At 41.6% G+C, this 27,580-nt stretch overlaps 1 protein-coding gene and 1 long non-coding RNA gene across 14 annotated transcripts in view; both read left to right on the forward strand.

Moving 5' to 3' along the window:
- LOC105487840 (PPARG coactivator 1 alpha) overlaps nt 1-27,580 on the forward strand; it is a 716,435-nt gene that overhangs the window by 253,716 nt on the left and 435,139 nt on the right. The gene's annotated exons all lie outside the window — the stretch shown is intronic.
- The window catches only part of LOC105487841 (uncharacterized), an 80,450-nt gene that overhangs the window by 9,977 nt on the left and 42,893 nt on the right, over nt 1-27,580 (forward strand). Inside the window, exon 2 of the long non-coding RNA XR_011621424.1 lies at nt 21,290-21,474. This is a non-coding gene — a long non-coding RNA (uncharacterized lncRNA). The remainder of the gene's footprint in view (nt 1-21,289; nt 21,475-27,580) is intronic.

Below are 27,580 nucleotides of genomic sequence, written 5' to 3' on the forward strand. Positions count from 1 at the left end.
AAAGAGATCAGAACCTCATTGATTAAAAAAGTAAACTCAAGCACAATGTGATTAAGCAACTGGTCATTAGCAAAGGCAGGATTCACTACCAGGATTGTCTGATTCCAAATAATTTTTTTTTTCTCTCTCTCAAAAAAGGTCTTAGTAATTCTTTTAACAATAATTTAATGAGGCCAATAAGCCATCATTTCAATCAGTGAAGGTCAGCTCGGGTCTTCCTAAGCTGATCACATAAACCATACTCCATGTCCCACGCAAGTGTGCACAGTCCCATTCTCTCTGCGTGTGCTTCTCTGATTCTCTTTTGCTGTGTGAAGTGTGGGCTGATAAGATGCTGGTAAAATCACAGGAGGGCCATTTGTTATAGCCTGGTATATCCTGGGGAGACTGAGTCTTTCTCTTTCCAGATGAGAGCCAGGTTGGGGGGCAGGGCCTTTTCAGAGGAGAGCAAGGGCGGTATTTCCTTGTCTTTTGGCTCTTGGATTAGCTGCTACAGGAAGGTGCACTTAGGGCTCTCTGTAATGGTGATTAAGATTCTTTTTTTCTGCTGGACCTCTGGATTGAAGCCACAGACTTAAGGACCCATGATTTAGAGCCATTTTGTTGGTTACAATGAGCAGCACGAGGCGACATACTTGGTGTTTGCGTAAATACAAAGTACCCTGACTCTCCTGTGCCATTTCTGCCGAGTAGATCTTTTGCCTTTTTCTCCCTTTGGTCTCAGGCATCGCTTTGCTTTTCTGCTTACAGATCTGTACCTGCTTGGGGGTGAGCATTTCAGTGATGGTGGGAGAGTTAAGGATTAGTGTTCCGGCGTTCCCTTTCTTTCCCCTTAACACTCCTGCTTCTTGCCCTATGGCAGAGGGAAATGGCCTTCGACATACCACAGACAGCATGGAAGATTTGGAGGGCAAGACTGAAGGCGGCACACTCTAGTCAAGAGAGCAGGTGCAGAGGACTCTGGGAATCTTTGTCTCCACCATTGTGGAGCTGTCAGTTGGAGTCCACTGTCTGCCTCTTGTCTCTCGCATGGCAGTTCTACCCATCTCTTAGGTCTTTGTGTCTTCCTCCTCTTCCCTGTTGCCAATATCTTCCCAAGACCTTTTTAGAAAATGCTACGCTGTCATTCTTTCTGCTCAACTTTTATGCACAGGGCACAGTTTTCAAGGCGTGTGTAAAACCCCTTCACTCACTCCAGCTTCCCTTAATCCTTAGGAAAAGAATGTGCAATACTGCTGTTGTTTTCAGGGAAGCATGTCATTTGTTTTACCGGTCTGTAGTTGATTAATTTGCAAATGATATTCCCAATAAAGTGCTTAGAAGTAGATAATTACAACTATATTAACAGTTCCCGGGGAAGCAGATGGTATTCTGAGGAGCTGCCATGTAGCATTAGTGCTGATGCTCCACTGTAATGTACCATCCACCCCAGAAAACCACAAACAACAAGCGCAAATCCTGCTGATATTCCAGATTGGGAGGAAATTGTGCTTTTGCCTCACATTCCATTCTGATCGGAATTTTTATGTGTGTTTTCTTGATCGCTACGGTGCTCAGTGAACTGCTTCGCTTTATGTTGAGTCCCATAACTCTCCAACTCTGTAATTCTGAATTAGCCCCATATTAAGCCTGCATGAAGCAAGTTTTTCAACTGTTCATCAGTGTTCCTCCTACCACGCCAGATAGTTTTAAGCATAGATTATCTCTGTACAAACATATAATTTTAATTTCCCAAATTACCTGAGCTAACATCCCATGTTAGATAATCAATTAAGAATATTTGGAGGCAGAGAAATCTTTTCCTTTTTCTGTCTCCTTCTGTGTTACACACACACACACACGTGCACACACACACATGCCTGCACATATGCATTACGTGTGTGCCTACACACATATGTACTCTTTTCTAGGTTGCATCTACATTACAAGTTGCTTGATGAGAAGGGACTTTTTTCCACCTTCCAGCTCCAGGGAAAAGGCCACAATGTCATGGCGTTTCTGTCTGGACAGCTATACATCAGGAGATGTCCTTCCAAAGTAGGCTGGAGTTACATAAGTGTTAACACACAACAGAGTGTGAGAGTTAAAGGAAAATAATCAGCCGGGCGTGGTGGCTCACACCTGTAATCCCAGCACTTTGGGAGGCTAAAGTGGGCGGATCATGAGGTCGGGAGATCGAGACCATCCTGGCTAACATAGTGAAACCCTGTCTCTACTAAAAATACAAAAAATTAACCAGGCGTGGTGGCGGGCACCTGTAGTCCCAGCTACTTGGGAGGCTGAGGCAGGAGAATGACGTGAACCCAGGAGGCAGAGCTTGTACTGAGCCGAGATTGCACCACTGCACTCTGGCCTGGGCAACAGAGCAAGACTCTGTCTCAAAAAAAATAAATAAATAAAAATAAAAGAAAAATAATCAGTTGTGCCCTGACCAGCTAGGACTGGGGGGCCGTGGAGTATAGCCTGTGGGTTACCAAGAGTAGATTGGAAACGTGAAATGAAGACTCTTTGGCGACTGCCATTGGGTCTTTGCTCTAGGTCAAGCTGGCAGGTGTCCACCAACAAGGCTGATTTTGTCCTGTCAAAGGCCTGCCTTCAGCTGCTGTTGTCTCTAATCACTGCTGTCCTGGAGGGGATATGTGTCGACCCTTGCAGTAGGCCTGGAAATGACCATGCTCTTGTGTATGTCCCTAGTTATTTATGCTAAGAGAGTAGGAAGGGACACAACCATTGTTGTCTCAGCTTTCCTTGGGTAAGAATGGGCTAGGAGGATACGTGTGGGCTGCCGAGTGCTTAGTGCTTATTTAAAGCTGTCTTAAAGCAGATGCTTACTGACTTTTCTAGAAGCAGGCCTTGTGGTTCTCGTTGGGGGCTTACACATTAGGGGGCTTAGTTTGATATGCAAGTTGGCTCCAGGATCCCCAACAAGTTGCCCAGTTATCACCATAAGCCTTTTTCCTGTTGATGTACACTAGAGGCTTTTAGTTTTAGCTGCCATTTTTGAGAGTATACCAGGCACCAGGCATTGTTGTACATACTTAGAATACATTATTCCATTTAATTCTCATGACACTTTAGAAAACAGACAATTATCTGCATTTTACAAGTGAAGAAATGCAGCTAGAGACTCAGAGAGGTTAAGTAACTTGTCCCAGGTCACACAGCTAATACATGTCAGAGTTGATATTGAAACTTTAATCTGCTTATTACTAAAGCTCAGACTCTTAATTATGACATTATTCAATAGTCAGTTATGGTATGAAGTTAATTCACTAACACTTCTTTCAGCACCTAGAATGTTTTTATAGGATGTGCAGATATCAAAACTGCATGATCGGTAAACAATGAACATCTTTGATTTTATATGGGTTGTGCTCAAAGATCAAAGTAGAACCTGGGAAAGACGTGGGAGATGTGGTTTGAGTGAGAAGTTGGACTTAGATCAAGAAAGGTCTTGATGATTGTATGAAAGAGTTTGGACGGCATCCTCCAGGCTGCGGAGAAGCCATGAGTGTTCAGGCAAGTGCGTCACATGATCAGATGAAGTTGTAGAAAGGGTGTAGAAAGAAGTGTTGGGGAAAGGTGAGCCAGGAGACGAGCAATCTAGTTAGGAAGCCTTTGGAATAACCCAGAGAGTGCTGATAAGACATTGGCTGGCTTAGGTGATGAAACAGTAGGAAATAGCATCATGGAGGTAGAATATACCCGCGCAAGGAAAATTATAGCTAATATTTGTTAGTACACTACAGCCATGTACTTATTATTGTTTTGCTCATTTAAAAATGTATGAACTCATTTAATCTTTACAACATCTCTATGAAGTAAGCTGTGTTAATTTCCCTATTTTACAGATGAGGAGATGAAGGGTCAAAATGGTTAAGCAACTTGCCCAAGGGACCTACGTTTATAAGTGGCTGAGCCTTGATTCCATCCCAGTCCGTCTCACTCCAGATCTCGAGATCTGGCTAATATGGTATCAGCCTCTGAATCAAGGTGAAGTTCAGGGTCCAACTTACCTTTTCTTCGATATACTAGCCAGGCACACACATGGGACAGATACATCTGTCTATCTAGGACAAAGTTGGGGGCACGAGAGAAGGCAATTGGCATTAGTAAATTTGCTGGTTCTGTTTGTGTCCCCTTCTGTATCCTGGCAGCTCCTTCATTGCTGGACTTAGGGGAGTGACATTTAGCTTTCTTTCTGTTTACCTCACTTAGGTAAGAATTACTTTCTATATTGAAGTCTCTGGTGAAATTGAGATCAGAAGACGAGTTCAGAACTGCTTTTGTAACTTATAAATGCATATTTTGGGCACACGGCTTAGTATCTTTGAATTTCAGGCTTCTCATTGTTTAGAAGAGGATAATAATATTTTTTCATCTAGTCACGAGTTTAAGGAATGAATATTAAGCACCTACTATGAACCATGCATGTGCTAGGCAGGCACTGGGAATAACAAGACATGAAAAAGTTCCTGCGTGTGCCCTTAAGAAGTTCAACGTCTAAAGTGGTTGATACAAGTAAGTAAGCAACTGCAATTCAAAGAATCAAGGAGATAATATTCATTACAATTTAAAAAAATCTGAAGTGCTTTAAAATGGCGAGCTATTATTGTTATTAACTCTATTAGGGAGAGTAAGGAGAGAGAGTCAGTAAATGCCAGAGAAATCTAGGTTGGGGTTGAGCTCCCTGCATCTCCCAGGCTCTCACTGGGAGAGGTTCCAGGAGTGCAGTGCCCTCCGACGAAGGCGCCACGGCTCCCGCCTGCTTTTGACCTTTCTGGAGAGTGCTTGCATGAACACACTTCATTTTCAAAAGTTTAAAAATACGCACTTGGAATTGTAGATGATCAAGCATGAATCCCAGACCGTAAGTGGGTGGGAGAATCGTGCTGATCTGGGAGTGCACGGGGCCACATGCCCTTGCAATTTGACGTCAGCACAGTCCAGGAGGTGCACAGCGTCTGTGCCCCTGTGCGTGGTCAGTGTGTGATGCAATGTGTTTTCACAGCCTGTGAATCAATTCCCTCTAGGGAAAAAATAACAAAACACTATGCTGATTAATTGGATATATCACTGTTGAAATTCCTGATTTCGCAATATTTAAGTACTTTCTCAGCTAAGATGGTGAAATCAGGTAAGCAGAAAATAAAAGCCACATGCTTTTATTTGACTCAAGCCCCTTCCTTTTAGAATGTTGGCCTTTGAGTTTCCAAATTGGGCAAAGAAGTGATTATCAGGAATACCTTAATAAAAGGTGGTATGACCCCAATTTAAGAAAACTTTATATTTATAAATCCTTTGTATTTTTGGTAGCACTTTAATATCAGTGATCTAATTTAATCCTTCATGCCAACTGTGTAAAGTAGGTGGAACATTCATAATTAGATTGCAGATGATGACACTCAGGACAGATAATTTTTGACCTTGTTCAGAGTCCTCAAACCTAGGACAAGGAGAGGAGGAGAGGGTGAAGGAGATGGGCATTTATTGAGCAAGTACTATGTGCTAGGTGTTTAGTACATAATTGAATTTGATTTGTCATACAATCTTGGGAGATGACTGTTCTTATTCCCATTTTACAGTTGGTTAAACCAAGTTTAATTAGAAGCTAAGTTGGGGATTTTATCCTAGATCTCCTTGAGTTTAAATCAATAGTCCTTTCTCTAGTCTGATGATTTCCAACATTCTCTGATTATGTGCTTCTATGAGTAAACTTTTCTGAGCATATAACTCCAGTAAATGTGTATTTGTTTATATACAAATTGTATGCATGTGCTATTGTACTATTACTTTATGAGGATAATAAAACATATACATGAGATAAGAACATTAAGATACATAGATATGAATGGAAGACACATTGTTTTCTTTCTGCACCCCATTTTGTAGACTACAATCTAGGCCATTCTCCTTTCTTGGCAAATTAGGGGCACAGGTTCATGCCTATGGCTCATAGAAAAATCTACCAGCTAGCACAGGGATACTTTAGGGCAGGACTTCTCAGCAGTAGCACCATTAGCATTTTGGACCAGATAATTCTTTATTATGAGGGGCTGTGCTGGGCCCTGTAGGATATTTAGTGAGATCTCTGGCCTCTACCTACTAGATGTCAGTAGCAGCCTATGCACAGTTGTGGTAACTGAAAATGTCTCCAGATATTGCCAAATGTCCTCTGCTGAGGAACAGGGAGAAAAATTTCCCCTGGTTGGGAGCAACTGCTTTGGGCTAATCAGTAGGAATGTTCTCCTCCTCCTTGCTGATGCCCGAAGAAGAAGCCATCAGGCAGCACCTGTTTGGAAGACATTTTTATCTTGCTTGTTTTAGATTCTTCCAGAGGACCCCTGGGCTTGGTTCCAACCTGCATCCATCAGTTCCTGAAGTTGGCCAACCAGAACGGAGGTCCAGCTGTTCAGTGATGAAACTGGCCTTTGAATGGCTCCTGTCCCCACGCATGTCGCATCTGATTTTAACATCTTGTTCTTCACTGCCGATGACTTTGACAAGGCCCAGTGTGGAAGACCATAATGGTGCATTGTGGGGTATAATGGGCTTGGTAGCTAAGAGCATGGGTTCTAGAATTAGGCATATCTGTATTAAAATCTGCATTCTGCCATTATTATCTGTGACCTTTGTACAATTCCCTCTACCTCTCTAAGCAACTCTTCACATCACAAAGTGCTAATAAAATATAAGGAAGAAAATGCTTGTATTATAGGGTTGTAATATTTAGCCCAATGACTGTTCCTAGTGCTTAGTAGTAGCTATTATTTTGATTATGAGGATGATAACATAAAACACTTTTGCCTGGCACATAGTAAGCACTGGATGAATTATACATATTACTGTAATATATAATATAAATATGTATGTATATATTTCTGAGTTTGGTGAGTTTGATTGCAGGTTCCATGAAGCAGGGACCAGACTTGCCTGATTTGTCTTTGGTCCTTATTGCCTAGTTCGGTCTGACATACAGTAGGTGCTCAATAATTATTTGTTATGAGTCAGTAAATGTGTGTATTTTTCCATGTAAACCATGGTTTTACAGACCAAAAGAGACAGTGATCTCACATTTTTGATGGTTTACATGGAAAAATACACACATTTACTGACCAGTGGCCCTGGCTAGGTAATGCCCACAGAAGTTCTCCTGTCCACTTTATTCCATGCAGCCAGGGCAATGAATGAGTATATTCACCTCTACCATGGAGGGAAGGCAGCTCAAACTTCTCCCTCTTCCCTCCCTCCCTCTCTTCCTCCCTGCTTCCTTCTCCTTTCCTTTTCCTTCCCTTCCCTTCCCTTTTTTTGAGATAGAGTCTCTGTCACCCAGGCTGGAGTTTGGTGGGATGATCATAGCTCACTGCAGCCTCACACTCCAAGGCTCATATGCTCCTCCCATCTCAGCCTCCCTAGTAGCTGGGACTACAGGTGCACACCAATGCAGCCAGATAATTGTTAACGTTTTTTTTTTCTAGAGAGAGGATCTCTTTATATTGTTCAGGCTGGTCTCGAACTCCTGGCCTCAAGTGACCGTCCCACCTTAGCTTCTCAAAGTGTTGGGATTATAGGTGTGAGTAACTGCACCCAGCCCCAAACTTCTCATGGGAATTCTTCATAATTTTATCTAGTCAATGGAAGTGCAAAAACTTAATAATCGGATTTGTCTAATTGTGTCCTTAGATTTGACCGTGATGACTGCTGTCATGGTCTTTTTCTGAATTCTATTTCTTAATGCAAGTTTGCTTATATGGTTTCAGGTTTTTTATTTATTCTTTATTTCCTCTGGCTAGTTTCAGAAAAATTAGAACACCTTTGTGGCTTTACAGAAAAAAACAATAACTTTTGAGGCTGAGGAAATTTTTTTTTTTAATTGGGAAGACATCAAAAACATCAATAAATCAGGCATCACAATGCTTGATAAATTTAGGAGAAATTTGATTGCAGCAGCAATAGCTGATTTAAACTAATGCCTGGTTGCGTCATTACTCAAACAAACACAGGAGCCACATCAGTTTTAATTTCTGTCTTGTTTAAAAATGAGCAAGTTTCTTTTCAGCAAATGACTGTTGATGATCTGCATCTTTATATTAAAAAGGGGGAAAATTTCCACCATTTTCTGACTTGTTGATGTTGTATGTTCTTCAAATTTTTAGCACTTCAAACCTATAATTTTCAGAATGTGTTTTATACAAGTGAAATTGGCAGTTAGGGCTTGTTTTGTGTTTGTGTGGGTATTGGGACTATGTTAGAGAGGTGTGTACATAAGTATGCATGCGGTTTCTGTCGTTTAACCTAAATGAGATATGCAACTGGAATGTTCCTTTTGTTCAAAAAGTGTGTATTCAAAAATCATATTGCCTTTCAACTTCATTGAGTAACCTCCCTTTAGGTATTAATGGAATGAGTGAATAGGATCTCCCATTTTGCTTTGTCTGGTATCACTCAAAGACTGATTTTATGTCAAATTATATATAATTACCTAGCCACATCAAAACATTTAAAAAAAATTGAGAGCGAGTCTAGTCCCATTATTCCTACTGCGACTAGGGAAGGACATTGTGATTCAAAGGAAGTAAACAACTGAGAGACGGAGGGTTTTAAGCTTCTTTTCTCCCTACCAATTGTACAAAATATGTGAAAAATATAGAAAAATATAAAAATCAAAGGAAAAAATTAAAACATGTAACATTGCAACCCAACGTTAGCAATTTTTTTTTTTTTTTTTTTTTTTTAATTCAAAGTGTTGCTTCGTCACCCAGGCTGGAATGCAGTGGTTGCAATCTTGGCTCACTGCAGCCTCCACCTCCCAGGTTCAAGAGATTCTTCTGCCTCAGCCTCCTGAGTAGCTGGAATTACAGACGTGTGTCATTACCCCCAGTTTTTTTTTTGTGTGTGTGTTTTTAGTTGAGGTGGAGTTTCATTGTGTTGGTCAGGCTGGTCTCGAACTCCTGGCCTCAAGTGATCAACCTACCTCAGCCTCCCAAAGTGCTAGGATTACTGCCATGAGCCACCATGCCTGGCTTCCAACGTTAGCATTTTTTATATGGCCTCTGGCTTTTTTTAAAAGATAAGTTCAAATAAGACAGTTGAGATAATACTGTGCAAATATTGTATCCTGATTTTTCTTTCATGTAACTTGCAGTCATGTTTCTATGTTATTGCAAATTTATAGCAGCTTCATATTTTCATTGGTGAGATAATTGAGGCATTTTTCTATTATTAGAAATTTAGCTTGTTTTCATTATTTTTGTTACATGTAACTGCAGACTTCTTAATTTAGGTGAGAAGGCTCTGGTCTGGGTACTTGTTTGAGTTCTCATCCTTTCATCATTTGCCTACACTTCCTTCTGTGGTATCTTAACGTAGCTTCTTCATTAGGCAAAATGGCTTGGGTTATTTGGCCCTTTATCTTTTTATTAACATGTCTACATCTTTAGCAAAGGCTTGTTTCAGGCATAAAAGACCCAGGTGATTTATTGCAATTCACCTTCAACTCTTGATCTTGGCAGGGAGACATTTTTGCCCTCAGCCCACAGAATGGAGATATAGTTGCCTTCAGCCAAGGAAAGGATCTTGGCTGGACTTTGCCTTGCCTTTTAGAGCTGAGTTTTAATAATTCAAAGTTTGCTTCCCCCCAAACCTACTTTAAATCTTGATTGGCAGAGGTTCCTTATGTTTAGCCATATATTGTGCTTACTGAATATGGATTATTTTGATGCAGAAAATGTGTAGTTTATTAACCGTAGTCACAGACATTCCAATATGAACCTGCTGCAGAATGAGTCTCAAAGATTCTGACTCTGACTTTAGTTTTGTGTGCATGGGTGTTGTGTTTGGAGCAAAAACTGCACCACATCGTGATCATATTCCAGCCTAACGATGGATCCCTCCTGTTCAGGTGAGAAGGGTAAGATCAGAGCATGTGGTGTGTGCAGGGTTCCTGTGTGGACGGGTCAAAGGTGCACATTTTGAACATTTGCTTATTTAAGTTTCACCTTCTTCGAATTTCACATCATAATTTTTATGACAGAAATTCTCTGCTAAATATATGTATATTATAGTAAACATGTACCTTTATACCTGAAGCCTCTCTTTTTGGTTGGGGACTCTAGTTTTTCAGCCGGTGGTTCTGGCTAATTATGTCTTCCTTCTGGTCTTGACCCTCTTGGTCATGCTGGTGGTGACCACTCTTAGTCTGGTCTAAAAGGAAGTTTCCACTCATCTAAAAAGTGTTTATTGAGCTCTTATTATGTTCTAAGGGACTACAGAGATGAGTAAAATGATTCAGTATGGGATATGAGGGACTGGGTGATGCCTTTTAGATGTTCCAGGATCATATCACTAGGAATATAGGGTGCCCACCTTATCAAAATGTAAGAAGAAAATATGGCTTCTGTTGCACGCAGTTTTCTTGCTGCTGACACTCAGTTATAAACTTGCATGAGGCTGGGCGCGGTGGCTCCCGCCTGTAATCCCAGCACTTTGGAAGGCCAAGGTGGGTGGATCGCTTGAGGTCAGAAGTTCGAGACCAGCCTGGCCAACATGATGAAACCCCATCTCTAGTAAAAATACAAGAACAATTAGCGGGGCATGGTGGCGGGTGCCTGTATCCTAGCTACTTGGTAGACCGAAACTGAGAATTGCTTGGATCCGTGACGTAGAGGTTGTGGTGAACCAGGATCATGCCACGGCGCTTCAGCCTGGGTAACAGAGTGAGACCCCGTCTCAAACAAAAAACCAACCAACCAAAAAAAAATGTGAATGGTCTCTAGGTATGTGTCTGTCAGGCCCCTTATCTCAACAGGCATGCCCAGGTAAACCAACCCATAAACAATTAATATGGTACAGAGGGGTAAGTGCAAGGGAGTTGTGGACAAAATGTTACTGAGTCGCAAAGGAAAGGTGATGCCTTTGGCACTCACCCTGATATTTACAGCTCTCCCTCCAGTTCTTAGTCTCTGCTTCCATCTTTCAGGATGCTCAAGGGTATGTGGACGTGGCCAGGGATAGTTTCCAGGAGAATTACTATAGAAAGAGTTTCGCTTCCCTTCCCTTCCCTTCTGTTCCCTTCCCTTCCCTTCCTCTGCCCTCCCCTCCCTTCCCCTCTCCTTTCCTTCCTTTCCTCCTCCCTTCCTTCCCTGTCCTCCCCTTTCATTCTTACATTTATTTTTTAATTTATTCAACAAATATTTATTATGCAGGTACTATTTACCAGGCTGGGGATACAATGGTGACGAATACAAAAGTTTTTTTTTTTGCCCTCAAAGAACCTATATTCCAGTGGTTCAGCCAAGTATTCATTAAAGGACCAGATTCTAATACTCCGTATGGAATATTTCAACTACAGTCAAATACTCCTGCTGCTGTCTTAGCAGAAAAGCCCCTTTTGGCTCCTTGTAAGCCCTTTAACTCTTTAGTGGCCCAATGTGAGTTTTATTAACATCATGCTGTGTTCCTAGGAGGCCGTCATTATGTACTTGTTGGTCAGTTGGCTGACTGTGCAAGTTTTCTAACTGATACTGTACTTTCCCTTTAAAATTTCATTTTCAACATCTTGACTTTTATCTCATTTTCAGGCAGAGGCTCCACAGGAATTGACTCAATGGTGGTTTCAGTTCAATATCTATAATAAGCAAATCCCTTAAACATGTATTTCTGGAGGTTATGCTCCACCCTAGCAACTTAATTTCAGAGTAACAATGAACCATACATTTTTAAATGAACACTTCAAAGCACCTATAGGCATAGAGTCAAGTCCACTACATCTGAGTAATCCAAAATTTAAACCACGCTAAGTAAGTTCTTTTGCACGTTCCTTTTCTTTCAAAGAGCTCAGAGCAACTTGCAAGTTTTATCTCCTTGATCCTCACATTATGCATCAGACGTTCACAATGGGGTTTCCTCATTGCCTCGCCCTCTGTGAGTCTGCAGGCAAAAGGATGGATTTTTATATTCAAAGACGTTTTATGCCTTTGCATTTGAAAGATGAACTCATAAATACTTCTTTATTCTTTCTCTATTTTCTCTTTCTTTTTCTATCTCTCATCTGTCTTTCTCCTTCATTTTCTATCTTTTGCTTCGCTTTCTTCAAATAGTTTGCTATTTCTGAATTGAAAGAATAGATCCCAAGCACGGCTCATTCTGGGCTCAAACAGTTCTCCTGCCTCAGCCTCCAAAGTAGCTGGGATTACAGATGCCCGGCACCACACCCGGTTAATTTTTATATTTTTAGTAGAGACAGGGTTTCACCATGTTGGCCAGACTGGTCTCGAACTCCTGACCTCAAGTGATCCACCCGCCTTGGCCTCCCAAAGTGCTGGGATTACAGGCGTGACCCACCGCATCCGGCCTGGTCATTCTTAATGAAACAACTGCAGGAGGTTTTCTGTGCTCTTACTTGCCTGGCGGTCCATTACCTCTCATCTGGAAGTTTCCTTGTTTCCTCACACTCCTCACCTTTCCCTGTGTGGACCACAGGTTGGATTTTGAAAGCTGTGCCCTGTTAAGTTGATCATGATTCATTTTCAGAGCTGCCTGTCTGGTTATGGATCCCCAATTGCTCCTGTAAGTCCCTCTTTGGGCCACAAACCTTTCTGGAGAAAGAGCCTCTTTCTGGCGAGTGGCAGACACCCCTAGATCTCTTCCCCATGGATTTGGTGACCTGCCCTCTCTAACGGTCACTGGCACTGTGGACTCTTTGAAGCTTGTTTGTCCTGGAGATGGCTTCAGGGGCCACTGGATCCCTGCTGTCAGTGACTCTTTTCTGAAATAGGGGCAAGGAGATAAGGAGAGTTGACGTTGCCAGGTAATGACCTTGCTTGGACTCACTTGAGAGAGACAGTGGTGAGAGGAGCCTGGCAGGTATCTTGCTTGGAGGGGCCTGGCAGAATGATGAATGGGCTGGCTCTCTGCCCCAGGGAGAGTGGGCAGTGTCCCCTGTGTCCCCAGAGGGCAAAGGAAGAAGACAGTTGACTCACATGGAGAGTTTTCCAACTTTTTGGCACAATGCTTTGATATATTAAAGTTTGGGGGGTCATTTAGTATTTATTAAGGTGTCTACTGTGTACAAGATGTCACTTTGTCAGCTTTCACCCCAAAACACTCTATTCATCAGAAGACTAGAGACAGTGGGAGTATCAAGGCTACGAATGCACTGAAGTCATGAACATCTCTTGAGAACTTTGCATGTGCCTGGCTCTGTGTTAGGTTTCGTGGGACCACAACAACAAAAAAAGTAAGACATAGTCGTTCTCTCTTGTGTTTTTGAATTATGCTGGGCCCCGAGGCAGGCTATATGAAGCAGCTACAAAACAGTGTCTGGCTGTGTAGAAATGAGCTTCACAGGGAAATGAATTTGCAACATTATTTAAAAATTGCAGTGAAACTAGAAACACCCTGATGTCCATCAGAATGGGAGTGCTTAAAAATGATGATATTGGCCAGGCTTGGTGGCTTATGCCTGTAATCCCAGCACTTTGGAAGGCTGAGGCGGGTGAATCACTTGGGCCAACATGGTGAAACCCTGTCACTACAAAAAATACAAAAATTAGCTGGGTGTGGTGGTGCACACCTGTAGTCCCAGCTGTTTGGGAAACTGAGGCAGGAGAATGGCTTGAACCTGGGATGTGGAGGTTGCAGTGAGTTGAGATCACGCCACTGCACTCTAGCCTGGGTGACAGAGTGAGACCCCATCTCAAAAAAAAAAAAAAAATGATATAACCAAACTGTAGAATATTTTGAACCTGTTAAAAAGATGCCATAAATAGAACTATAGGCAATGACATTGAAAGATTGCCAAGAGTATTTGTGAAGTGGAAAAAAAAAAAAGGATCTTACTTTCATTATGAGCCACTTATGTTAAAAATAATTATGTATGTTTATGAAGGTAGGTAAATGCATTGAAGAGAGACTTTCATAATTTTTATGTGTACTTTTGTTTTTCTGTTTCATAAGGATAATGTATTTATATGTTCCTCATGTAATCTAAAAGATGAACAAGGAAAGCAATGAGGATTATATGTGATTAGAAGAGAGAAGGGACAGAGTGAGTATTCTCCTTCTCTATTCTATGAATATTGAGCCACTCTCTTATTTGAACGTAAGACGAACTTGGCTGGAGTGCTTCTTCTCAGGCCTGGGCCTGGGGAGTAGCCACAATAATCAATATGACTTTAAAAATGGCTGACTCTGCTCGTGAATAACACCCAGGTGGAGGGATCCACCATTTGTCTTCATTTTCTCCTTCTATCCAAAGTGTTTGTGTTAATGGGGGTGAGGGTTGGCGATGTAACTTTTGGCTCCTTGTCCTCAGGAAAGTCATAACATGACTGTTTAAAGTTCTTTTCTGCAGTTACTTTTTTAGACCTTGACAACTGCTGAGATATGAAAGAGCTGATATTGTATTTATGGCTCCAATTTTATTTTACAGTGATACTGGCCACATACTAATAAAACATAGGTGCATTATGGTGATGTAGTTTTATGGCATATAATTTCTAAATATGTAAGTGCTCAGGAGCTATTTGAAGGTATATGTTCTTTCTTATAACAGATTATATACTCATTGAAGTAGGGAGTCTTGTCTTTAGCTGGTACGTATCCCCTATCATGTAGAATGGCACCTTTTAATATAATGGACACTAAATAAATGCTTGTTGAGTGAATAAATCGTTGGATTAATGAATAGAGTGAATAGTGTCTGACTTACTGTTTTAATAAGAAACATACAGAAAACAGAGTCACCTCAATATAAATGAGGTCATAGTTTGAAAAACCATATAAAATATATCTGTCTTTCCAGTGAAATTCCTTGGGCCATTTTTTAAACTCTGAAATTTTTCTACACAGAAAAACACAGAGGATAATATAACAAGTGCAAATGCCCGAGAAACACCCATGTGTCCCGTATCCATTTTCTTTTCTTTTTTTTTTTCTTTTTTTTGAGACAGAGTCTCGCTGTGTTGCCAGGCTGGAATGCAGTGGCATGATCTCAGCTCACTGGAACCTCTGCCTCTTGGGTTCAAGCAATTCTCCTGCCTCAGCCTACCGAGTAGCTGGGATTACAGGAGTGCACCACCACGCCCAGCTAATTTTTGTATTTTTCTTTTTAGTAGAGATGGGGTTTCACCATGTTAGCCAGGATGGTCTTGATATCTTGACCTTATGATCCGCCTGCCTCGGCCTCCCAAAGTGCTGGGATTACAGGCATGAGCCACCATGCCCGGCCCCCATATCCACATTTAACAAATGCTACCAATTGTCATGTTTCCGTTTGATTTTTTTTGCTTAAGAAATAAAACATTTCAGTTACATTAAAGCTCCATTTGTCTGCTTTCAAATCCCATTTCCCTGTTTCACATCTCAGAGGTAACTGCTACTCTGTAGACTGCTACATGTGTTTTTATAATTTTACTTTTTTTTTTTTTTGAGTCAGAGTTTTGCTCTTGTTGCCCAGGCTGGAGTGCAGTGGTGTGATCTCAGTTCACTGCAACCTCTGCCTCTTGGGCTCAAGTGATTCTCCTGGCTCAGCCTCCCAAATAGCTGGGATTACAGGTGTCCACCACCATGCCCGGCTAATTTTTGTATTTTTAGTAGAGACGGGGTTTCACCATGTTGGTGGGGATGGTCTCAGACTCCTGACCTCAAGTGATCCACCTGCCTTGGCCTCCCAAAGTGAGTCACTGTGCCTGGTCTATACTTTTACTTTTTATGTAGTAGTATATACTCTCTTCTCTCATTATTTATTATTAATCTATATTTTGAATATTATTTATCATCTCAATCTATTTCTCTATGTTGATAATGCAGGTCTAGTTTATCCATTTTAACTGCTCTGTAGTATTCCACGATTTATTTATTGTCTGTTAATAGATACCTATTCTCCTATTGGTGCATGTGTAGGTTTTCCCCTCAGTTTTTCTTGGTTACTAACAGTGCTGTCAGCAACGTCCTCATAGATGCTACCTTTTGCTTATAAGAGCATTCCTCTTGGGTATGTAACCTAGAAGTGAAATGGCTTGACTGTCGGATAATTATATTTTCAACTTTACTAGATATTGATTAATTGTCTTCCAAAAAGGCTACACTAATTGACAATCTCAACCAGCAGTGCAGGGGAATGACTGCTTCTGTATAGTCTCAATAACACTTGGTATCATCAGAGCCTTACACTTTTATTTTTTGAATAGGAATTTATTTCTGGTGGGTGATGGCTGTTACAAAGTTCAATTCCTGCCAATGTGTCTCATGCCCCAGATTTGTGTATTGTCATGTAGCCATCTTACCATTGCTAAAGCCATTCCTTTTATTTGGAACACATTTCTTGCCTTTGATTGGCAAACTCCTACTCATTCTTCAAGTCTCAACTAAAATGTCCTCTGTGGCACTCTCTCAGATTCCCCTGGGTCATTTGTGGTTCCCTCCCCTTGCTCCCATAGCTCTCTGTACAGATCTCATTGGTTGTACTTATCGTGTATTATTATTATTATTATTTTCTGTGACTGTTTCTGTCACTGAACTGTGATAGTCTCCAGGACAGGTATGATATGTACCATGTTCACGTTAGACCCCCTTGCATTTAGCCCAGGTACAGTTCAGAAAATGTTTGTTACAGAAATGCATGAGTAAATAAACGAATAAGCCAATCCAACAAAACCTGCCAAGTAGTCTTCTAGGTGTTGGGGATGTAGCAGAGAACCAATCTGTTAACTTTCTGTTCTTGAGCTTACATGTATGGGGTGGGAATGGGGAGAAAAAAGAGACAGACAGTATACATCCTTCTCCCAATCAACAGAGACCCTGCCGGGGATAAAAACAGCAGGGAAAGAAGGCAGAGAAGGGTGGCATAGAGGGCAACAGATGCTGATCTGTCCTGCCTCACATCCCTTCAGCTCACCTTGACTTCAGCTGCAGCTGAGGAAGATGTCCTTTGCTTAGGACAACTTCTCATCTCTGGCACTTTCTGCTCAGAGCGTTCTCCATAGTAAGGAGCTGCTTATACTGCTGTTTCTCTTCAGGACCAGCCTGTAGGTGCACCAGCCCTTCTTGCAAGCAGGCTGGGTTCTGATTGCCCACAGTGATCACCAGCTCCGTCTTCTGCCCTTCATTGGCTTTCTCTTGTACCACCTTCACTTCCCCATTCCCTTATTCCAGCTTCCCTGAACCACATCTCAAATAAATATTCTGCTTCCAAGGGCCAGGGCCTTAGGCTTGAGGAACCCAAACCAAGACAGAGAATGTTGGAGGGGCTGCTAATTGCTAAAGGGTTTGTTAGGAAAGCACTCTTTCAATGGGGGACCTGACTGAAAAGAGAGTAAGCTTGTAGACACTTGGAGGAAAGGTGTCTCAGACAGAAGGAGCAGCAAGTCTAACTCTAGCCCTGACCCTGACGGGGGCGTGTGCTTGAGAAACAGCTAGTAGAAACAGCTGGAGCAGAGGTGAACAAGGGAGAAAACTGGAGATGAGATCCAAGTAGGAGCAGGGATCCTGTAAGCCAAGCTAGGGAGTTTACAATTCATTCTGAATGAATGAATTGGATGGATCTGAACAGAGGAGAGGCAGGATGTAACCGTAGTTTGAGATGAATGCATACATGCATACATATTATGCTTGAAACAGACATAAGCAAATAATTTTGTTATTTAGAGGTTCCGATTTATGCAGATCTGATGGGCATTTGTATTTCATGAGACAGTGTTGAATTAGAACGATTTTGGTCAGAACCGATTGGCTTACATGCTTAGACAGCCCTGAAGGTAGTTGCTCTTAAAAGTTGCTTTGCTTTGGTATGTCTGTGAAAGACTGAGAAGTATGAAGTGAAGGAGGGCAGTAAGAATTTGAGGACAGTTGGAATTTCACCAGGTACAAAGAATTTTAAGAATGATATTTCGCAAAGAAATCCCAGAGTACTTCATGCTTTGTGATGGGTGAATTTAAGTCTGAGTGTCTCCTACCTGGCAATGTTTTCTAGCAAGTGAACTAAAAGTAAAGGTAAGCTTTCTTCACAAAACCAAACCCTACAGCTAAAAGGGATGTTAGCTAATTAATCAGGTCTGTGAAGAAGGAACTGTTAACTGGCAGCTCGATGACTTTTGCGTTCCTTGTGATGAAGCCATGCAGGATTGTTGGGTTCTGTGGCACTTTCTCCTTTGCAAGGTGGCAGCAGCTTTCTTTATTGCTGGATTTTTTGAAAGAGACATTTATGATGTTGATTTATTGCTTTGTTGGACCCTGATCAGATCACAGAATGGGATGATTCAGAGAAATGATCTCCCTTCCTCTTTAAGTCTTAGGAGCAACAGGGCCTAGCCGTACAGGGAACACTGGGAGTTTGCATGTTAAATTATTCAAGACAGCTTGTCAAGGTGTGAGCACCAAGGTGGGACCTGGAGGAAGGAAGATGATGCAAGTTCAAAAGAGAGAGAGGCCCTTTTCCTCTGTGGAAATTCAGGAATGAATAATCACACTCTAATCTGACTTTCTGTGGGCCTTCCATTCATTTGCTCTGCGTGTATTAAATTTATCATCACTGGCATAGCTGGAAAATGGAGGTCAAATTTCATTTTGGCCCACAACGTGATAAAAATGACCTGCAAAAGGTAGATGACAGGTTGTTATTTTATGCCCCGGAAAATAGCAAAGATCAGATAGATAGTGGTTCCTCACTGTCCTCCTTGATCCCCCCTTCTTGGATGGCCGATACTAACTTTCCTTAGTAATGCATCATAAATGCACATCCTGATTTGTTAGAAGGGTGGTCAAGGTTTAAAACAAGAACGATCTATTTCTAACTGGCAATTTCCATCAGTACAGGTTGACTAGGCACCTTTCACTGTGTGAGTTTTTTACAGAACCACTGACAAGTCATAAAAATATCCAGTGCTCAAGCATGACATTCAAACACACTGTCTCTTCTGCTTATAGTTCATTGACTCCCAGAAGTCATCTATTTATAGCAATTAATGATTTCTGAGCAATTAGATCCCCCTGTTTCAACAACTATCATGTTATAGGATAAATCTTGCCCCACAGAAATAAATTCAAGGGGCATGCAGTTTCAGGTATAGGAATAGAGACCGAAGTTGGTATTCACAAGGCAAAGGAAGAAACCTTTTTCTTTAGCACTTGAGATGGGCTAGGATTCCCATCAAATAAAGGCTGTCAGGAATTGTGCCTACATCAAGAATTATTTAAACTTAGAAAATGCTTAACCTCCACATGGCCTTGCCTCCAAGGATGAGAGGGATAGCACCTGCCTCTCACTGTTCCAGGGACAGCCTGGCTACTGCATTGCAGCCTTCTCCATTGGAGGTCTGTCATGAGTCAGTGCTACTTTTGCTATGCTTTGTTTTGTAAAGATCATTGCAAGGGCTTATCTTGGGTAATTGTTATTACTACCATCTGCATTACGGTATAATTACCTTTCCAAAATGCTAGATCTCTTTAGCTGATGTTTAAAGATAAGTAATAGCCAAATAATTGCAAAGCCTTTGGATACAGAGCAAGGCTCTCCAATAAAAGGTGGGCTGTGTGTAAAGCATGGATTTCTTTCTCCTGTTTTCATTTTTCTCTCCTTCTCTGGGAGCGGTAAGGGGAAGACTGATTTTCCTCCCTAGCTCTCCCTTTATTTTTACACAGGCTTATGACTCAGTCAACATTGTAGAATTTATCCACATTCCAATCTGACATCCATCCTACACTACTACCCCATCCGGCAGGATGAGGGTGGTGGCATTCAACAAAGCTAAATTGTGTTAATCACAACTCATGGCGAGTAAATCCTCTCTCTATTCCTAAGCACCGAAAGTGAGAAATCAGATGAGACGAAATAGAGAGAAACCCCATGGCCTCTTTTGGATGAAGCAGAGAGATTTAGTGTGGTCTCTTTCCTCCTGACTTCTAAACTTGTAAATCAGTTGTTGATTGGGACTTCTCTTGTGGCCCTTGATGCTCTGAGGTACAAGCTACAGTTTGGTGATAAAAGCTTGAGTATATTTCTTTATTAGCATAATCCATTAGCAGAACTTTAACTGCATGTGAACCTGGTGCTTATGCTATAAATTCTAGAGTATCTAGAACACAAAAAGAAGGATAGTGAAGCATAAAAATGAAAAGAACGGGAAAAATGGAAGAAAATGAAGAGAGAAATATGGATTAATTGAAAATACAGAGAGAAAATATGATAATATCATGATGGTTTGCATACAGAATAAGTATTGAATTTATGGTCTTAAAACTGCTATTTAAAACCCTGGTTGCTGTTTGATGTTCTCGTTTTTCTGGAAATTCATTTAATTAAGCAAATCCGGCCTGAATATTTACCTTCCCAAATTCTTAAACAAGTAAAACAGATGAATTACTTTGAGCATGTGGACTCAAGGAGTAGGTACAACAAGCTCACAAAAGATTGAGGTAAGTACTAGCTTGTAAAATATCGTCATCTCACCTTTGCAATGAGAACTTCTGGCAGACATAATAATTAGTATTATGGAGAGACTTCATAAATGCAACCATTTGAGGGTTACTTTGTGCCACCAACCCTATTAGGCTTTTTATTAGAATTATATCATTTAATCTTCACCACAGCTATATGGGTGAAATTATTATTCTTTCAATTTTACAGGTTAGAAAACTAAGCCTTAGAGAGTCCAAAATCATATTAGTTAACAGAGCTGGGATTTGATTTACCTAAAGCAGGTGTAAGAGTCTGTACTCTTCACTGTTTCCATATAACACAGGTACTCTATTCATTTAACAGAGTAGATGAGATATCTGTATCTATATCCATAATCATACCTGTAGCTATACAGATATATATTCATACATACATAAGTTTATCTGTGATTGTCCCAGTATGACCATGGGACACTGTAGCTATTTGTCTACTATTATAAGCCAGGATTTATACTGGACAAACCAAGAGGAATGCTAGTTTTGATCTCAACAGCTAACCATATTCTCTACTCCAGAGGAGAAAGTATGCTGGAAGAGATTTTGGTTGGTTGATATTTAGTTGTAAAGCTGTACATTAGCCTCTTCTCAGTGGAAAGAGCATCCCTTGTCTGGCTCTGTTCCTACCAGGAATGAAACACTCATTTTAAAGACATTTCATATACCCTCATTTTAAGAAATATCTGCACCCTTCAGAGCCAACATTTGAGGAGGCAAATTGAGTAACTTCTTCATGGTGTGTGTGTGTGTGTGTGTGTGTGTGCGTGCGCGCGTGCGTGCCAGGCCGCTGGTGTCTGATCTCGGTTCTTTTAACATACCTCTTTATTCCATGTTCAAGGACAAAACTGCAAGGGATGCTATCGTAAATTCTGATACTTAGTGCAAGCGATTTAATCAGATGTTTCCTAAAGAAGCAGAGTTGGATGACAGTGGGTAGAGAAAGCACAAGGACAGTGAAGATCTCCTGGAAATTGGGAGGAGCAGTGGAATTGGTGTATAGAAAGAGGATGCTAAAGTATCAAGGTAAACACCTTCTTCCCCATTTTCTATTAAACCAGCTCTCAGTCTGGTTATTTAACTGGATTAACCAAAAAAAAATGAGTTGCGTCAGTACAGGCTGCTTTAATGGAAGTTCCCATACCTAGCACTAAGAAAATACATTAAATACATTCTTCCTACTAGAGAGTTCCTTTCTCCCCTGGTCTATCATACTGCTTCTTTTTCCCTCTTGTTCATTGGTGCACTTTTTTTTTTTAAGATGGAGTGTTGCTCTTGTCACCCAGGCTGGAGTGCAATGGCGCAATCTTGGCTCACTACAACCTCCACCTCCCAGGTTCAAGCGATTCTCCTGCCTCAGCCTCCTGAGTAGCTGGGATTATAGGTGCCTGCCACCATGCCCGGCTAATTTTTGTATTTTTAGTAGAGACAGGGTTTCACCATGTTGGCCAGGCTGGTCTTGAACTCCTGGCCTCAGATGATCCACCCTCCTCGGCCTCCCAAAGTGCTGGGATTACAGGCATGAGCCCCCCCGCCTGGCCCCACTGGTATACTCTTGAGCACATTTCTGCTCTGTAGGAGGCGCTGTGCTTGGCTCTGGAACGCAGAGAAAAGGCACATTTCCTGCCCTCACAGAGCTCCCAGCTGAAGGGGAAAACAGTAAGTAATCAAAATGCCCTGGGCTTCCTAAAACCCAGGAAGGAATGGACTTGGCCAGGAGTTGGGATAGAGCTTGTAAAAGACGACATTGAACTCTGGGTCCGGAAACATATAGGGCATCTCTATGTGTGGAAATGGGGAAGAGCTGGAAACTTTTCAGGAAAGTGTCTTTGGGTCAGAATTTTCAGATCCTGATGAGACCTCGGGTAGCTTGCAATGAGGAAGGGTCAAACAGATCATTGCCTGGGGGTCTCACTGTGGGACACTCCCTGCCACCATATGCTTCCAGGGGAGGCTGGGGAGAGGTGAGATGTTGATGTGAGTCGTGTTCCTTTTTCTTGCATTCTTCTGGCATGTCTAGAGTTGATGCAAATTGAATTTCAAAGCAAAGGTACCACTCCATGTTACTGTGGTGAATATCGAAGTCATTGAAAACTGACCTCACCTTACACATTCCCGGCCTTGCCTCCTGCTATGTGTTGGTGAGTTGCAGCTAGAAGACAGGTAAAGGCAACTCCATCAAAAGCAGATAAATGCATTTTAAACAAAGAAAATCAGAAGGCATCCAAAAAATTAAAATACCAAATAGTTTGATATTTGCGAGAAAAGTTACTAAACATCCTTAAATTTGCATTACAACTTAAATATGCTAAAGCATTTGCATTTATAGGCTCAGTAATTGATCTAGATATCTCTTCTTGCTTTCTCTTTTCTAATGTTCTGGTGCTGAAAAAAACAGCATTTCTAATTTACATGTCCAAATTAGTTTCAACTTACTTATATTGAATGATAATAGATTTCTTTTTCTTATAATTAATGTTGTCTGAAAACATAATACAGATTTAACTTATCATTGTAAAGATCTTAAGATTTTAATATTTTTGCAGAGGCATAAATACAGTGTAGCTATAATTATTTCATTATGTATGTATAAAAATAGGATACGGCAAAAAGTACATGCTTTCCCTCACTGATTACTCTTAATGTCTCCCAAATTTCCTGATTTACAATATTCTCTAAGGATGTAGATTTTTCTAATTGAAGTACAGTAATTTGCATATTTTTAGACCTTGTTGACACAGTTAATTGATATGTCATTACTTATATCATGCTGAATATAATTTACACTCTTTGTTCACGGCAGACTTACAATGCTGTCCTTTTGGGGAAGAATGCACAAAGTAGTGTTCTTTGTCTTGCTTTTCCTTTTTTTGCTTAGCCAGCCTTTGCTCAAGGAAAACCAAAAGGAATAACATTCATTTGGCAGGGTCTTCTGTTCAGCTAAACATTAACTATTGACATAATCTAATAAGTCTTAGCAGTGGGGGTAACGTGTACATTTTTTCCAGCAGTTTACTATTTTCAGAGGACTTTCTCATATTATTATCTCAATTAATTGTCATATAACCCTTGAGAAAGGGATTGTTACACTCCTGTTACCAGTGAGCAAATGGACGTTCGGGGAGGCCCGAAGACTGGCGCAAGGTCACACGTCTAGAGGACTGTAGCACTGGGATGGAGCATAGTTCTTTTATCTCCAGGACAACATTTTCCCCCTCCATTGCATATTTCACCAGAGAGTGGGGAAATAGAACTAGAGGAGTATAAAAGAAAGAACAGGAAAATAAGGAAGAAATGCTAGTGGAGCCATGGATCAAACATATAAACTTAGAGGTGGGATACGAGTTCAGATCAGTGGTGTCTGTCGAGGTGTGGCTGAAAGTTTTCATGTTTCTTGGTCTTGTTGTACACATGCCTCTCTCCAAGGACTCTGAATGGGAGCGTTGTGTACTCTCTAAGGGTTAACTCCAAGCTTTTTGCTTCTTTCTCACTCCCACGGTGCTTTGCTATGTTCAAATGAGACACTCAAAAATAATTGTTGAATAAATGAATGGCATTCTTTAGAAGTTGGAGTTATGGCCTTATTGTTCTCATGCTGGACTGTGATTATGTCTGTGCCAGCTGTGGCCACCCACACCCATCCTAATCACACAGGCCTCCTCTGCGAGGTGAAATTACTTCTTGCCTTTCTCCTTTTCCTTCTTTTTTTTTCTTTTTCTTAAAGCTCCATAACTCAGGCTGGAGATTTCTCTTGTTAAGGTGGTTGGAATTTGGCCTAGCATTTACCTGGATGGCTAAAGATGTAGGATCTGCTTTTGGTGGATGTCCAAGTGTGCAATCCATCCACGCAGCTGAAAATCACAACAAATGGAGTCCAGAAAGCATGCAAAGGCGAGACATTATCGTATAATGGAAAAAGCATCGGCTTGGGAGCAAGGCAGACCTGGGCATGGCTCCAAACTCTGCCATTTGCAAGTCATGTAACCTTTGCCAAATCACCTCCCTGAGCCTCAGTTTACTTTTCTGCATAGCAGGACTCTAGTTAATGCATCCCTCTGAAGGCAGCTCAGAGACCAGGTATGTAAAATATGTAGCCTGGTACCTGGCTCCTACTGGATACTGTTTCTCTTCCCTCATTCACGTCCAAGCTGACGTTGATCCCATTTAGATGAGTTGTAACTTCTGCTCTGAGAATACATAGAGCTCGATTCTTCATTCACGGGTGTGGGATCATATAAGTTTTTCATGCCTTGTTAATATCACTGGTTTGTGTTGAGAGCTGTTGGGCAGTAACTTCCGTCCACGGTGTGCACAAATAGAGCGGCCACCGCTTTCTTCACCCAGCAGCTGTCTAGTCCTTTTATCTCGTGGAATCTGCGGAACCACTGAGCTGCCCTGTTTTACGGAAGAGGGCAGTATTCAGGCACCCTACAGGATTCTTCTTTCTCTTCATTTGAAACCCTCTTTCCTCTTTCCAGGACAAACTGAAGTTCCTCTCGAGGGGTTGCAGCTGTTGATCACAGTCCACCAGCAGTGGGGAATGGGCTGAGCTTGAGAAGGGAATGAGGGTCGAACACTGGCTGGAGTTTGCCTCTATTTCTAGAGGAATGAGCTGGTAGAATTGAAAATGCCCAGGCTGTGAAAACCTGCAGCTGAATCCTGCCTTTCACACAAACTAACTACATGGCATGGGCGAAGCCATTTCATCTCTTCAAGGCTAAGTTTCCCTTTTTGTAAAGTGGGAATAATAAAACCTCGTTAATGGGGCATTGAGAAGATTAGAACTTGGGAGTTTGTAGGGATTCAGGAAATAATAGAGATAATTATTATATTATAATTTTTATTTTTATTTTTATTTTTTTTGAGATGGAGTCTCGCTTTGTCACCCAGGCTGGAGGGCAGTGGCGCAAACTCGGCTCACTGCAGGCTCTGCCTCCCGGGTTCATGCCATGCTTCTGCCTCAGCCTCCAGAGTAGCTGGGACTACAGGCGCCCGCCACCACGCCCGGCTGATTTTTTGTATTTTTAGTAGAGACGGGGTTTCACCGTATTAGCCAGATGGTCTCGATCTCCTGACCTCATGATCCGCCCACCTCAGCCTTCCAAAGTGCTGGGATTACAGGCGTGAGCCACCGCACCTGCCCATATTTTATTTTATTTTTTTAGATGACTTACAGGCCTGTTATATCCATGGGTGGAGTTGGAAGTCACTCATGTATTGTGATTTTACCAAATACCAAGCCTGGATTGCAGCAAAGAAGCCGATTACTGGCCAAAGGGTCACAATTTGCACAGATCTTCTGAAACTCTAGACATTTCAAGTGTGTCACAGCATCATGGTACCTGGGAGAGAACCTCCTTAGTAGGTACTACGTTAGCAAGAATTTATTTATTGCATCAGCCACTTCCCATCCTTGTAAGCTAGCAGGAAGTGGCAAGGGCTTGCACAAATGAAATACAGAGTAGGTGTGCTTGGGAGGAGGATGCCAGGACATGGTGGAAGGCACTGCTGCTGGGTGAAATTCTTTGGTGGGGGGCTCAGGGCAGTCTGGTGGGGACACCGTGGAGCATAGTAGGCAGTGAAAGAGAGATAGGGCTATCCATGACTTAATCCATAAACTAAATACATGAAGAGTGAGGGTGCCAAGTGCTAAGACTCTGGACTAAATAAAGGTGGCCTCTCTTCTCAAGGTGCTTCCCACCATAGGAACAAATTGTGAATGCAAGTCAGAAAGATAACAACCTATGCTAGGAGTGATACAAGAAATGTAAGTGAAAAAATGGGGAGTTCTCATTTGTAGTAGAGGAAATTAGGGAGGGCTTCCTGGAAGAGGTGACATTAGAAAAGCCTGGAAGTGTGAAGAGGACAATTGCCGAGTGCTTCTTATTTTATAGTCTTGTCAGAGGGAAGCTATAGCACTTAGAGCTTTCTCAGGGGTGTGGCGGAACTTCCTGATGGGTTTATGTTTCTGTTTACATGCGCAGAGTGGAATGGAGGATTCAGGTATCTATTTCAGGACCATTCTGAATCATTTAGATCAAGTCTCCCTCGCTCAATTATTTTATTGTGATAAAATACACATAGCTTAGAAATTACCATTCTAACCATTTCTAAGTATATAGTTCAGCGGTATTAAATATATTTGTAATTTTTGCAGCCGCCATCCACCTCCAGAACTCTTTTCATCTTATCAGACTGAAGCTCTAACAGATAATTTTCCATTTCCCACTCCCTGCAACCCCTAAGCCCTGGCAACCAGCATTCTACTTCCTGTCTCTATGATTTTGACTACTCCAAGTAGCTTGTGTAAGTGGAATTACACAGCGTTTGTCTTTTGGTGACTGGCTTATTTCACTTAGCATAATGTCCTCAGGGTTCATCCATGTTGTAGCACGTGTCAACATTTCCTTCCTTTTTAAGGCTGGATAATATTCCATTGTGTGGATACACTGCATTTTGATTATTCATTTACATGTTGATGGACACTTGGATTGCGTTCACCTTTTAGCTATTATGAATAATGCTGACATGAATAGGGGTGTATAAATATATTTTTGAGACCCTGCTTTTGAGTCTTTTGGATATATACCCAGAATTGGAATTCCTAGATCTTATGGCAATTCTATTTTTAGTATTTTGAGCAACCACTATCTAGTTTTCCACCACCGCTCTACCCTTGTACATTACCACCAACCGTGCATGAGGGTTTCAGTTTCTCTGCATCCTCTCCAACACTTGTTATTTCCTGTTTCTTTGATAGTAACTATCCTCATGGATGCGAGGTGGTTTGATCAGATTTGAAGATCACATTGGGACCTTTACTTGAATTATCCAGGTAGTTCACTTCTTCCTTCTTTACTCTGCATTTCCCCCAGGACCGTCCCTGTTGGTGAGGAGAATGATAGAGGGGGATGTCAAAGCACTGATAGTTCAGTGGCATTACATATATTCACAATGTGCCTGGGGTTCCTTAAGAGTTAGTGCCTTTGCCTGATCTCCAAACTCACCTTTCATTTCTTTGGGGAAAGCCTGATGTGAAGATGGAGTCCTTGGGGACGGGAACAGGGAAGGCTTCCCTACTGCACGAGTTATTCGGATTCTAAAGTAGCCTTAGAATATAGGACGTGAATGG

Source organism: Macaca nemestrina, chromosome 3, assembly GCF_043159975.1.
Source record: "Macaca nemestrina isolate mMacNem1 chromosome 3, mMacNem.hap1, whole genome shotgun sequence".
Classification (NCBI taxonomy): domain Eukaryota; kingdom Metazoa; phylum Chordata; class Mammalia; order Primates; family Cercopithecidae; genus Macaca; species Macaca nemestrina.